The sequence below is a fragment of the Salmo trutta genome, chromosome 26 (genome assembly GCF_901001165.1).
Source record: "Salmo trutta chromosome 26, fSalTru1.1, whole genome shotgun sequence".
Lineage (NCBI taxonomy): Eukaryota > Metazoa > Chordata > Actinopteri > Salmoniformes > Salmonidae > Salmo > Salmo trutta.
In genome coordinates this window covers 18,151,449-18,164,832 of record NC_042982.1, presented here as the reverse complement: position 1 = coordinate 18,164,832, position 13,384 = coordinate 18,151,449, and the positions used below count along the sequence as shown (strand labels likewise).

At 45.1% G+C, this 13,384-nt stretch overlaps 1 long non-coding RNA gene across 1 annotated transcript; it reads right to left on the bottom strand.

The window, feature by feature from the left end:
• Positions 1-552: 552 nt before the first annotated feature.
• Positions 553-2,025, bottom strand: LOC115163311 (uncharacterized). The gene is made up of 2 exons (XR_003869727.1): positions 1,714-2,025; positions 553-1,237 (listed from the first exon to the last, which is right to left on the bottom strand). It is a non-coding gene; the product is annotated as an uncharacterized LOC115163311 (long non-coding RNA).
• Between the last annotated feature and the right edge of the window lie 11,359 nt (positions 2,026-13,384).

The following is a 13,384-nucleotide window of genomic DNA, read 5'->3' as shown; positions in this document are numbered from 1 at the left end:
GTTCTTGAAGGATCCACTAATTTGAGTCTGTGTGCTGTATGATACGGTGTTTAAAAACTAACTTAGGAGCTCATTGCTCCTTTGGGAGCATAGGCCATCGACAACTCTTCTCCATCGTTCTCTGTTCTGTGCAGTCTTCTCCAGCTCATTCCACCCCATGCCGGATGGTGTTGAAAAAGAGCATTCAGAAACATCGGTGACTATTACAGTAGGGGCATGACTGATGTTAATTGCTCAGTATCCAACTGCTTTTACCACAGACACGATTATCCTTATGAAGAGAGATTTAACAAACTCAAACAGATGCCTTCTACTGCAGCGCTGGACCAATAACAGAGCATGACCTCTGATTTGACCCCTGAACTTTTCCCTATATAGTGCACGTATTTTGACCAGGGCCCTTGGACTCTGGTGAAAAGTAGTATACTATCCAGGGAATAGGGTGCCACGCCCCTATGGGCTCTGGTCAAAAGCAGTATATAAGGAATAGAGTGCCATTGTCAGACTGTGTGCGCAACTGGTCAACTGGAGTCAGGTGCAGGAGGGCAGAGATGAGTGAACAGGCACACTTTAATTGGCAGAAGCAAATCAGTCGGACGCAACAGCGTCACAACACTCCAGTCAAAAGCAAAAGCGAATAGCGCACTGGTCACACAAAATAATGTACAACAATACAATACCATGGGTTCAAAACAATACCCGGAAAAAAACAGCCTGACGCGTCACACAATAAACGTAAAGAGCAATTACACACACAGACATGGGGGGAACAGAGGATAATATACACGTAGAGTGATGAGGGGATGTAAACCAGGTGTGCGGGAAAACAAGACAAAACAAATGGAAAATGAAAGGTGGAGCGGTCATGGCTAGAAGACCCGTGAGGTCGACCGCCGAGCGCCGCCCGAACAAGGAGAGGAGCCGACTTCGGCGGGAGTCATGACAGCCATCTGGGACGCAGACATTGCCTTCTCACTGATGATGATGTGGAACCTTCTGCATTACATTCAAATCCATACTGTAAATGACCTGTGAGTTTTACTGACAACCCAGGTCACATGTTTTTTTGTCCAGACTGTGACATTGTCTGACTGGCCATGTCCTTTCTCTATTGCTCCATAACTTCATCTGTTTGATTTATGGGAAAAGGGGCTTTCCAGCAGTGATGCAAAATGAATGACTGGGGAGAAGATGAGGAAGAATGGAGGACAGTGCCATATTCTTCACTCCAAATGTTCTTTAGAGAGAGAGAGAGAGAGAGAGAGAGAGAGAGAGAGAGAGAGAGAGAGAGAGAGACACGTCAGTTCAACATGTTGATATCCATCCCAAATGAAAAGGGTCAGGGAAGTGACAATAAAGCGGGGTGAGCTACATATGCACTGTTGGGTGTAACTGTGGTCTGTGGACTAACTTAACCTGGAATCCAATGATATGGCATATGCAGGACAAACGTCCATAAGGAACAACTGATGGTTAACAGGTGTTGGAGCACAAAAAAAGACAATATAAATATATTTTCATGCTCAGGCTCTATCTCTTGTTCATCATGGTATAAATCTTGAGCTTAATCATATACATCTCTCTCTGTTTTTGAGTGTTCCAATAACACAAAGACCTTTTTGAAGTGTGTTCTGGGTACACTCGATCATTGGATTCCAGTCACTGTCGTTGAGCGCCCTGTTCCACATTAGCTGTTCCCTAGTACATATTTACCACATATTTCCACCCAGCTTCAGTTGTTAAGAGAACAGAGATGTCCTCCAGCGTATCATGGGCTGCGTCGCAAATGGCACCCTATTCCTTACGTAGTGCACTACTTTCGACCTGGACCTGAGCTCTGCGGCTCTGTTCTGATCCTTTACTCTGTGTCAGTTTCCTGGAGACAGAAGAGAAAACAACAGTTCAGACTACTAATCATCTCTCACAGAGAGATCGCTTTACAAGACTGCTGCAGCTCAGTTCTCACACGCACACACGTGCAAGCATGTGCACATGCATGCACTAACACACATACTGATAACTGCCAAAATAAAGGAAACACCAACATAAAGTGTCTTAATAGGGCGTTGGTCCACCACGAGCCACTGTAACAGCTTCAATTTCACATTGGCATAGATTATACGTGTTCTAAGTGTCTGGAACTATATTGGAGGGATGAGACACCCTTCTGCCAGGAGAAATTCCATAATTTGGTGTTTTGTTGATGGTGATGGAAAACACTGTCTCAGGCACAGCTCAAGAATCTCCCATAAGTGTTCAATTGGGTTGAGATCTGGTAACTGAGACACACACACATACACACACACACACACACACTTAAAAATCCCATAGATCTCATAGCCATGGTAGTCAGTGTTCTGTATGTAATTATTAGATTCATGTGTGTAATGAACATATGGAAAAGTTCTTCAAATGGCTTTGATCATGTCAACCTCTGCAGACCTAAAGACAACAAAAGTAATTAGAAATACAGGACTGAACACACACCTAGACACATAAATAGCCAAGCCTCATGTTCCCTGGCTGATTGAATGCATAATTTAATTATGACCACACTTACAGTAGTGTCTTGGCAGTCTTTGCTTATAGGCTTACTTCTTAAACTTGCGACTGTCAAGCTTGATCAAGTGGCCTCTGCAGCCTGTCTTGGTTCTATATAAGTGTTAGAAGTGTGTTATTATAAACTGATTAACAACACATAGCGTCAAGTATCTTGGCGGCCCCTGCTTAGGACTACTTCTTGAACTCGCAACTTGCTGTAAGTGTTAGAAGTAGGTTATTATCTGTTGGCGAGAGCTATGTCAAGGTTTGAATGTGCCACGTCAGGAACACCTATTGCCTTTTTTTTCAGTAAATCAGGTGAATCAGGTGAAAAGGAGAATGGAGTGCTACATAATGTTGCATACCGTCCTTTGAAAACATCACGTGACCCTTTGAAAAGGGTAAAGTAGAATGATAGAGGTCAGAGGTCAATACACTACTTATACTAAGATTAGAGCTGAACCATCTCTGACATCTTTTGATCAGAGTGATTTCCAATGAAGTTTGAAATATGCTCAAGCCCATTACAGCCCAATGATACAGGTTTACAGTGTCTTGCAGCCAGCATCTTGAAGCTGGGCTGCACATGGCTTCAATACTGCCACTTACATCTGGTAACAGGCAGCCAACACTGCCACAGGTTAAAAGGTCAACCCCAATAAAATGTATTTCGATGACTGTCATACTTACACATCAGTAGAAAAGCCATACGATCTGGATAATTTGTTGTATCACTTTGTACTGTGGCCTAAATGTGTGTATTTGAGATATATACTGAACAAAAGTATAAACTTAAAATGTAAATTGTTGGTCCCATATTTCCTGAGATGAAATAAAATATACCAGAAATTTTCCATACACAGAAAAAGCTTATTTCTCTCAAATGTTGTGCACAAATTTGTTTACGATCCTGATAGTGAGCATTTTTCCTTTGCCAATATAATCCATCCGCCTGACAGGTGTGGCATATTAAGAAGCTGATTATTGTCCCCAGCACAAAGTTCCCCTGTGTAATGATCATGCTCTTTAAAAAGACCACTCTAAAATGTGCAGTTTTGTCACACAACACAATGCCTCAGATGTCTCAAGTTGAGGGAATGTGCAATTGGCATGCTGACTGAAGGAATGTCCACCAGAGCTGTTGCCAGAGAATTTTATGTTAATTTCTCTACCATAAACCACCTACAAGTCGTTTTAGATAATTTGGCAGTACGTCCAACCGGTCTGAAAACCTCAGACCACATCAAACCACGCCAGCCCAGGACCTCCACATCTGGCTTCTTCACCTATGGAATCATCTGAGACCAGCCACCCGGACAGCTGACGAAGCTGTGGGTTTGCACAACGGAAAAATGTCTGCACAAACTGTCTCAGGGAAGCTCATCTGTGTGCTCACCAGGGCCTTGAGCTGACTGCAGTTTGGTGTCGTAACTGACTTCAGTGGGCAAATGCTCACCTTCGATGGCCACTGGCACGCTGGAGAAGTGGCACTTCACGGATTAATCCCGGCTTCAACTGTACCGGGTAGATGCTGATGTCAACTGACCCATTTCCCAACGATCTGTACATTCCTGGAAGCTGAAAATTTTCCTGGAAGCTGAATTCCTGGAAGCTGAAAATGTCAAAATTTTTCCATGGCCTGCATACTCACCAGACATGTCCCCCGTTGAGCATGTTTGGGGTGCTCTTAATCGACATGTACAACAGTGTTCCAGTTCCGACAAATATCCAGCAACTTCGCACAGCCATTGAAGAGGAGTGGGACAACATTCCACAGGCCACAATCAACAGCCTGATCAACTCTATGCAATTGAGATGTGTCACGCTGCATGAGGCAAATGGTCCACAAATGAATTGTTGCACGTTGCATTTAAATTTTTGTTCAGTGTAGATAAGAGTTTGAGTGTGTTCTTCAACAAAACGTCAGTCATACACTACATGTAAGAACAAGTTGAAGAGGTAGAATAATTTCACCAAGAGGCAGCAGCGTTTCTACAATTATGTGTGAGCCCTAGGTACCTGAGGACACTGTCAGCGTCTGAAATGTGTTTTGTTTTTCTCTATATAGGGAAAAGGCATGGGAGAACGATTCCCCCCTCTCATCCTGACTGGTTGCATCACCACCTGGTATGGCAATTGCTTGGCCTCCGACCGCAAGGCATTACACAAAAATGTGAAAAATGTGTTTTTCTCTATATAGGGAAAAGGCATGGGAGAACGATTCCCCCCTCTCATCCTGACTGGTTGCATCACCGCCTGATATGGAAACTGCTTGGCCTCTGACCGCAAGGCACTACAGAGGGTAGTGCGTGCAGCCCAGTACATCACTCCAGCCACCCTAGTCATAGACTGTTCTCTCTACTACCACACGGCAAGCGGTACCGGAAAGCCAAGTCTAGGTTCAAAATTCCCAACAGCTTCTACCCCCAACCATAAGACTCCTGAACAGCTAATCAAATGGATACCGGACTATTTGCATTGTCCCCACACCATCCCCCATTTTTACGCTGCTGCTGCTCTCTGTTTATTATCCATGCATAGTCACTTTACCTCTACCTACATGCACATATTACCTCAATTACCTCGACTAACCGGTGCCCCCGAACATTGACTCTGTACCGGTACCCTGTGTATATAGCCTTGCTACTGTTATTTTACTGTTGTTTCTTAATATTTTTTATTTTATTTTTTACTTCCGTTAATTTTAGTAAATACTTTTAAACTTTTTTTTCCTTAAAACTGCATTGTTGGTTAAGGGCTTGTAAGTAAGCATTTCACTGTTGTCTTCGGCGCATGTGTCACGACTCCCGCCGAAGTCGGTGCCTCTCCTTGTTCGGGCGGCATTCGGCGGTCGACATCACCGGTCTTCTAACCATCGCCGCTACACCTTTCATTTTCCATTTGTTTTGTCTTGTTTTCCCGCACAACTGGTTTACATCCCCTCATTACTCTACGTGTATATTATCCTCTGTTCCCCCCATGTCTGTGTGTGGTATTGTTCGGTCGTTACCTGTGTGACGCTTAAGGCTGGTTTTGCGCTGGGTATTATTGTAACCCGTGGTTTTGTATTTTGTACCAGTTTGTGTAATTTGTACGCTATTCGCTTTTTTCCTTGGGCCTGAGTGTTGTGACGCAGTTGCGTCCGGCTGTTTTCCTATGCCTGATTAAAGTGTGCCTGTTCACTCATCTCTGCTCTCCTGCATCTGACTTCTTTCGACCAGTTGCGCACACACTGACAGAATACCACACCATCTTATGGAGTCAGCAGGAGCAAGTACCCGTGTTGTAGGGGTCGAGGAGCGCGTCTAAGAACACGCGGCGATGCTCCACCATCTCGGCGCCGTTATTGACCGCGTCGTTCAGACTATGGACCGTTGGGAGAGACAGGGAGTCCCTCCAGCGCCTCCACCAGCACAAAAGGGGTCGCCACTATTCACCCCTCCTGTACCCGGTCCCAGTGGGGTTCGTCTCGCCCTTCCCAGGGAGTATGATGGGACGGCGGCACGCTGCCAGAGTTTCCTGCTGCAGCTGGACCTGTACCTGGCGACCGTCTACCCGGCTCCTTCGGAACGTGAGAGGGTGTCCGCCCTCGTCTCGTGCCTCTTGGGGAAAGCCCTGGAGTGGGCTAACGCTGTGTGGATAGAAGGAGATGCGGTGCTGGACCACTTTGAGTTCACCCGCCCGAGGGTAGAGCGGCGGGTGAACGTCTCTTCCACCTGAGGCAGGGGACGAGGAGCGCCCAGGAGTTCGCCCTGGAATTTTGGACCCTGGCCGCCGGAGCGGGATGGAACGACAGGGCCCTTATCGACTACTATCGCTGCAGCCTGCGCGAAGATGTCCGTCGGGAGTTGGCCTGCAGGGATACCACCCTCACCTTGGACCAGCTAGTGGATCTGTCCATCCGGCTGTATAACCTGCTGGCCACCCGCGGTCGTTCAGAGAGGGCTCTGTCGGTTCCCTCTCCCAGCACCACCGCTCCGGTGCCTATGGAGCTGGGAGGTGCTGCGCTCAGGGAGGCCGGAAGAGGGGCCTTCACATGGCCGCAGAGGTCACACTGCCGGTCAGTGTCAGGTTGGTTCCTCTGGGGGTCGAGGCAGCAGGCAGGGCACTCTGGCGTCACCCCAGGTGAGCCTGCACCATTCTCATCCAGAGCCTTCTGTTACACACCTGTTTGTGCATGTTTACTTTCCTGAGTTTTCCCCACATTCCCAGCTTAAGGCGCTCGTCGATTCAGGCGCAGCTGGGAATTTTATCGACAGAGCATTCGCCCATAGTTTAGGGATCCCTATTGTTCCAGTGGTTAGGCCCTTCCCAGTTCACGTTCTGGACCGTTGACCATTAGGGTCCGGGTTGATTAGGGATGCCACCACTCCCCTGGGCATGGTGACACAGGGGGGGGGGTCACGAGGAGAGAATCAGTCTCTTCATCATTGACTCTCCTATTGTCTGGACCGGCGTTCGTGCCCTGGGCCGAGATGGCACAGAACTCACTCCACCACTCCTCCACTAACCTCTCCCCCTTCCAGTGCATACTGGGGTACCAGCCAGTTTTGGCGCCTTGGCATCAGAGTCAGATCGAGGCTCCTGCGGTGGATGACTGGTTCAGGCGCGTGGAGGAGACATGGGACGCCGCTCATGTTCACCTCCAGCGGTCCGTGCTGCGCCAGAAAGCCAGCGCAGACCGTCACCGATGTGAGGCCCCGGTGTTCGCACCGGGGGACTGGGTCTGGCTCCCGACCCGAAACCTGCCCCTCCGCCTGCCCTGCCGGAAGCTGGGGCCGCGGTTTGTGGGGCCATTTAAAGTCCTGAGGAGAATGAACGAGGTTAGTTACAGGTTACAGTTTCCCCCCGATTACCGTATTAACCCCTTGTTCCATGTGTCTCTACTCAGGCCGGTGGTGGCTAGCCCGCTCCAGGAGTCTGAGGTGCGGGAGGTTCTTCCACCCCCTCTGGACATCGAGGGGGCCCCGGCGTATTCCGTTCGCGCCATACTGGATTCGAGGCATCGGCCGAGGGACCTTCAGTACCTCGTGGAGTTGGAGGGGTACGGTCTGGAGGAGAGATGCTGGGTTCCGGTGGAGGACGTGTTGGATCCTTCACTGCTGCGGGAGTTCCACCGTAGCCGTCCGGATCGCCCTGCACCTCGCCCTCCGGGTCGTCCCCGAGGCCGGTGTCGGCGCGCTGCTGGAGCCACGCGTCAAGGGGGGGGTACGGTCACGACTCCTGCCGAAGTCGGTCCCTCTCCTTGTTCGGGCGGCGTTCGACATCACCGGTCTTCTAGCCATCGCCGCTCCACCTTTCATTTTCCATTTGTTTTGTCTTGTTTTCCCGCACACCTGGTTTACATCCCCTGGTTTACATACACTTAAGGCTGGTTTTGCGCCGGGTATTATTGTAACCCGTGGTTTTGTATTTTGTACCAGTTTGTGTAATTTGTGCGCTATTCACTTTTTTCCTTGGGCCGGAGTGTTGAGTTGCGTCCGGCTGTTTTCCTATGCCTGATTAAAGTGTGCCTGTTCTCTCATCTCTGGTCTCCTACACCTGACTTCTTTCGACCAGTTGCGCACACGTGACAGCATGTGACAAATAAAATTAGATTTTCAAGCCCAACCGTGGTACTGCAGGCATTTTTAGCAGAAAACAATCTTCGTGGTCAACAATCTTCGTGGCCAATCATTATGTAAATAATGTTAAAAAAAATCCAAGACAATCATGGTACCAATAATTGCTTCTAATACACCAGATGTATGTCTTTTGAACTAATTCATTTAAAATCACACATTCTGTTAGTAATGGCAGCCTGCAGTACCACGGTCAGCCTTGCTTCCCATCCGAAACAGTTCGTGCATATATTATGATTACATTTTATGACGTTTTATTCGTTTTGGCCTTTGGCAAAGTTTTTTTGGACTGTTCGCGCACACAAAAAAAATTATTGAGGCAAGACAAAATCTATTCCCCTTCGCCAGTGATTGGTCAACAGTAAGGATTCTTCAATGAAGTGTGTGTTGTCATTCAACGATAGACAACTTGTTTTCATGCACACTTTTCACTTGAGAAATACTGCACCAAACATCTTAGAATCGGTGTAAAATTGCATGACTAAGATCTCCTCTGCATAAACGTAAAAATGTATGACAGATTTATTGATTTATCTTAAAGTCCCCCCCCATTCCCTATATAGTGCACTACTTTTGACCAGTACCCATGGTGCTCTGCTTAAAAGTAGTGCAGTACGTTGGCTGCCATTTGGGACAAAGACAGTTTTTAAACAGTCGACTGATGTCCATAACGCTAAACTCATCTTTTTCCTCTCACTACTTCAACCTCAGGACACCACAGAGATTTATGACTGCATTCATCACCTGGGAATGTAGTATATGTCAGAGAGAGGGGGAGGGGGGAGAGAGGGGGAGCTTTCGGTGTCTTTCTGGGCTAGTTATTACCCTGTTACTACAAGCCACTGTATGTCAGAGAGAGGAGGGGGGAGAGAGGGGGAGCTTTCGGTGTCTTTTTGGGCTAGTTATTATCCTTTTACTACACGTCTACAGCACAGATCCAATATCATAATAAAGAAGAAATGAACATTCAATAAAATACTTCAGCTGTGCTTCAGATGGTTGCACGTATGGGTCAAAGTTATTGTTATAACGGTATTGGTGAAGATCATTTATGACATAACAGTAAATGGACTGTGGTGCTCTGTGGATCACTGCTCCAGTATTTGGTTGAGCAAAGATGCTTTATAGAAAGTTATTTCCTGCTCTTCAATCTTCCCCATTTATCATTGGAAAAAGTAAAGTTATTTTTCATAAAGGCATTCAACTAACAAACATTTGGATTGAGATCTTGTAGAGTGGTCTTTAAAAAACTGCAAATGGAGCTGTATCAAAGTGCTAATAATGGGTATGATGCTCTGTTTCCCATTTCTGAAAAAGAAAAATGTCACAATTGAATAGTTCAATGAAAAATTCCTTTTGATAATCACATCCACAGTGGGTATCATAATATTCACCCCCCTTGGATCTTTCACATTTTGTTTCGTTACAAAGAGGGATTGAAATGGATTTAATTGTGATTTTTTTTTGTCATTGATTTACACAAAATACTCCATAATGTCAAAGTGAAAATTCTACAAATGTTTACAAATTAATAAAAATTGAATAACTACAATATAGTTGCTGCATGAGTGTTCACTCCCTTTGTTTAGACAAGCTTAAATTAGTTCAGGAGTAAAATGTGTCTTAACAAATCACATAATAAGTTAGACTCACTCTGTGTTAAATAATAGGGATTGACATGATTTTTTAATGACTACCTCTATCCCCTATACATACAACATCTGTCAGGTCCCTCAGTCAAGTATTGAATTTCAAGCACAGATTCAACTGCAAAGACCAGGGAGCTTTTAAAAAAGCCTAAAAAATAAGTGATTGGTAGATGGGTATCAATAATAAATCAGTCATTGAATCTCTTTAAGCATGGTGAAGTTCATCATTATGCTGTGGATGATGTATTAAACCACCCAGATACATGAAAGATACAGTCATCCTTCTGAACTGAACTGCAGGACAGGAAGGAAACTGCTTAGAGATGACAACATGAGGCCATTTGTGATTTAACAAAAGCTAGAGTTCAATGGCTGTGATGGGAGAAAACTGATGATGGATGAACAACATAGTTACTCCACAATAATGACATAATGACAGTGAAAAGAAGAATACAAATATACAGAACAAAAAAATTCAAAAACATGCATCCTGTATATGTAACAAGGCACAAAAGTTATATTGCAAGAAAACAAGGCAAAGGAATATACTTTTTTGGCCGATATGCAAAGCCTTATGTTAGAGGAAAATCCAAAATGGTCTCTTCAAAAAATTCCTTGCACATCACAGGAACATTCCTATGAAAGCGTTAGTAAATGACGTAATGACTCTTAAGGGAACGTTCTCTAAAGTTGTGGGAACATTTGTTGTTAGCTGGGTAGCCATAACCCTCAACACCTTGACAGAGATTGAAGAATGTATATAAATATAGCACAATCCAGGTGTGCAAAGCTCTTAGAGACTAACCCAAGAAACATCACAGCTGTAATGGCTGCCAAGAGTGTTTCTAATATGTATTGACATATATTAACATGTGAATTGAAATCCAAGGGGGTGAATACTTATACCTACAGTATAACCAATTATGTGTGCTATTACTGGGTCTATAGCCAATGGTGTGTCTGATTACTGATTCTATAACCAATGGTGTGTCAGATGAATGGTCTGCGCCATGATGATGTGTCTGTGAAGGGTGTTTGCAGCCAGTTGGTCAGATGGTGGTGAAACTGATGTTAAACATATGGCCCTCCTAGGTTCACACAATACAGTTAAAATGATGCAGACACTACTCTCTCTCCCTTACTTCCTCTCTCTGTCTCTCAACACAGAATGTAAGAGGAAAAGTGTGCTATGTGGATTTTGTACATGAAATAATTTTGACTGACTGACATTTACAGAGGTGAAAGTTTAGAGGATCTGATTGGCCTGTAAACATAATGCCACATAACAGACCCTTGTATCCAAGACAATTTACATCCCAATGAGAGCATACATTTTTAGTACATGTGTGATCCCTGTATAAGTGTTTCCCTGTGTTGCTGCTAACTCTGAGCCTTCTCAGTGTCGATGCATTTTAACAAGTCCCCCCCCCCCCCCCCCCCCCATGGAGACATCACTTGAACCTCCATGTCTGTTTCCCAAATGGCGCATTATTCCCTCCCTATATAATGTACTACTGTCATCCAGGGACCTGGTCAAAAGTAGTGCACTAAATAGGGAAAAGGGTGTCATTTGGGACAAACACAGTATGACCTGTAGAACAGAGGGGCACAGTGCCCCCTACTGGACATGACTGGATGAAGTGTTCTGACAACATTATCCCAACATAAAACTTCAAAGTCATTTCCAGCCTGTTCCTGCTGCTAATATAATCTTTAGCTGCTGCTAATATAATGATCAGCTATACAGAGCTCATGAGATCTGTCATGAAAATTATGCCTGTGTGTCTGTCTGTCTGTCCTTCAAAGTTCTTGAGAACTGGGCTGGGCTCCCCAAAAGCATCATATCACTAAGATCATCTTTCGTCCATTTAGTTTCAATGAAATTAAGATGTTCTTAGTGCTACAATGCTTTTGAGAAACCCAGCCCTGGACTATTGGTTGCGGTCCACACCCAGAGTCCAAATATATTTATCTCCATTTGGCTGAAGTATGTACAACCCATAACACTATCAAATTGTCATAACGGGATTTAAGATTTAAGATGAGGTTTGAGGAAAAAGAGCTTGGCTTGAAAGTCTGACGGTGATCAGATTGTCAAGTTAACAGGGTATGTCTGCTCTCTGAGTAGGGTTATAATAGATATGAATTGCCATAGGTCAGCCTGATCTGATAAACGTAGTCTGCTGGTTTACTGCTAACAGATGTGCCGTAGACATAGCAAGTAGCCTCCTGCTGCCAGCTAGAAGTGTAGGCTAATCAGGTTAGCTGTGGCCATAGAGTAGACTGTGGTTGAGATGGTCTATAATGTGTGTATTCCAAATGGCACCCTATTCCCTATGTACTGTAGTGCCCTACTTTTGATCTTGGCCCATAAGGGCTCTGGTCAAAAGTAGTGCACTATGTAGAGACTAGGGTGTCGTTTAGGACGTAGCCCAGGTTTTGGCTGTGGTGGTAAGGAACAGTAGGCTGTGGTTGGCTGTGGCTTCAGGAGAGGTAGAGGATGCTTGTGGTTGCCATGGTCTATAATGTTGTAACAGGTATTTGGCTGTGGTTGATGAATTGATCAGGCTGGAAGAGGCTGACGACATTCTGGTCAGAAATAGCCTTGGACGCCTTTCAATGAGACTTGGAAAGATTATTCAGTCAGACTAGATTAGAAACATCCCTCTGACAACATCATTGGCTTATGGACAACAGCCATGTGTATCCCATCCCAGACACCGTGCTAACCAGGTCAGATCTCTGGGGATGATGTTGGGTAGTTCTAGTGGAGATTTGTTTTCCATCTAGCCTGATATAAAAGTCAATACATCAGTGAAATGGTTCCACCTGCTGGACTTTAGGTGTCACTACAACCCCAGCTAGCCACTGCCAAGTCTAGGACTATTGCTCCTCTCCATTAGCCAGGTCAAGGAGACTGATCGCTGCGCTCACGTTTTGTTTCGAGTGCAACAGAATGTGAGCTATTGATAGATCAAGATGGTTTCCTTAAACTGAGTCAGGAAAGGTAGCCTTAAGGGAAAAAGGAGAGCAGGTCCTGTGAACTGAGCATATGTGAGCAGAGTAGACTAGGCCTACATAGAAAGCTGATCTCAATTTGCTCCCTACCCTTCACCTTGGCCTCCCTAACCCATTGATGTTTGTCATTTTGAAGGGTCTGGAATCCAGATAGCTATAAGAAGAGGGTTAGTGTCTAGTTGCCCCTGTATGTTCTAGCCTACATGTTGACATCAGTAACACCATATACATTCATCTACAACACAGAAATACAACATGATTTGATATCACTGACCGGAACCAATAACGTAACTAGTACAATATGCACACATGGTTCTTGGTTTCAATGGCTCATTGTGTAAGTATATCAGTCTAATCTCGATTGGCAATGAAGTAGGTACAGAATCAAGGTAAGTTCTACAATCAAATAGGAAATTACCAACAACCTAAACCTACTAGTTAAAAGGGAACTGTGTAAAATAGTCACCTGTGAACACCATGTAAACTAGTGTTCTGTACTGTAACTGACTATTCTAACAGTAGTTTTTTGTTGAAAGTACAGAATGCTGTGTATGG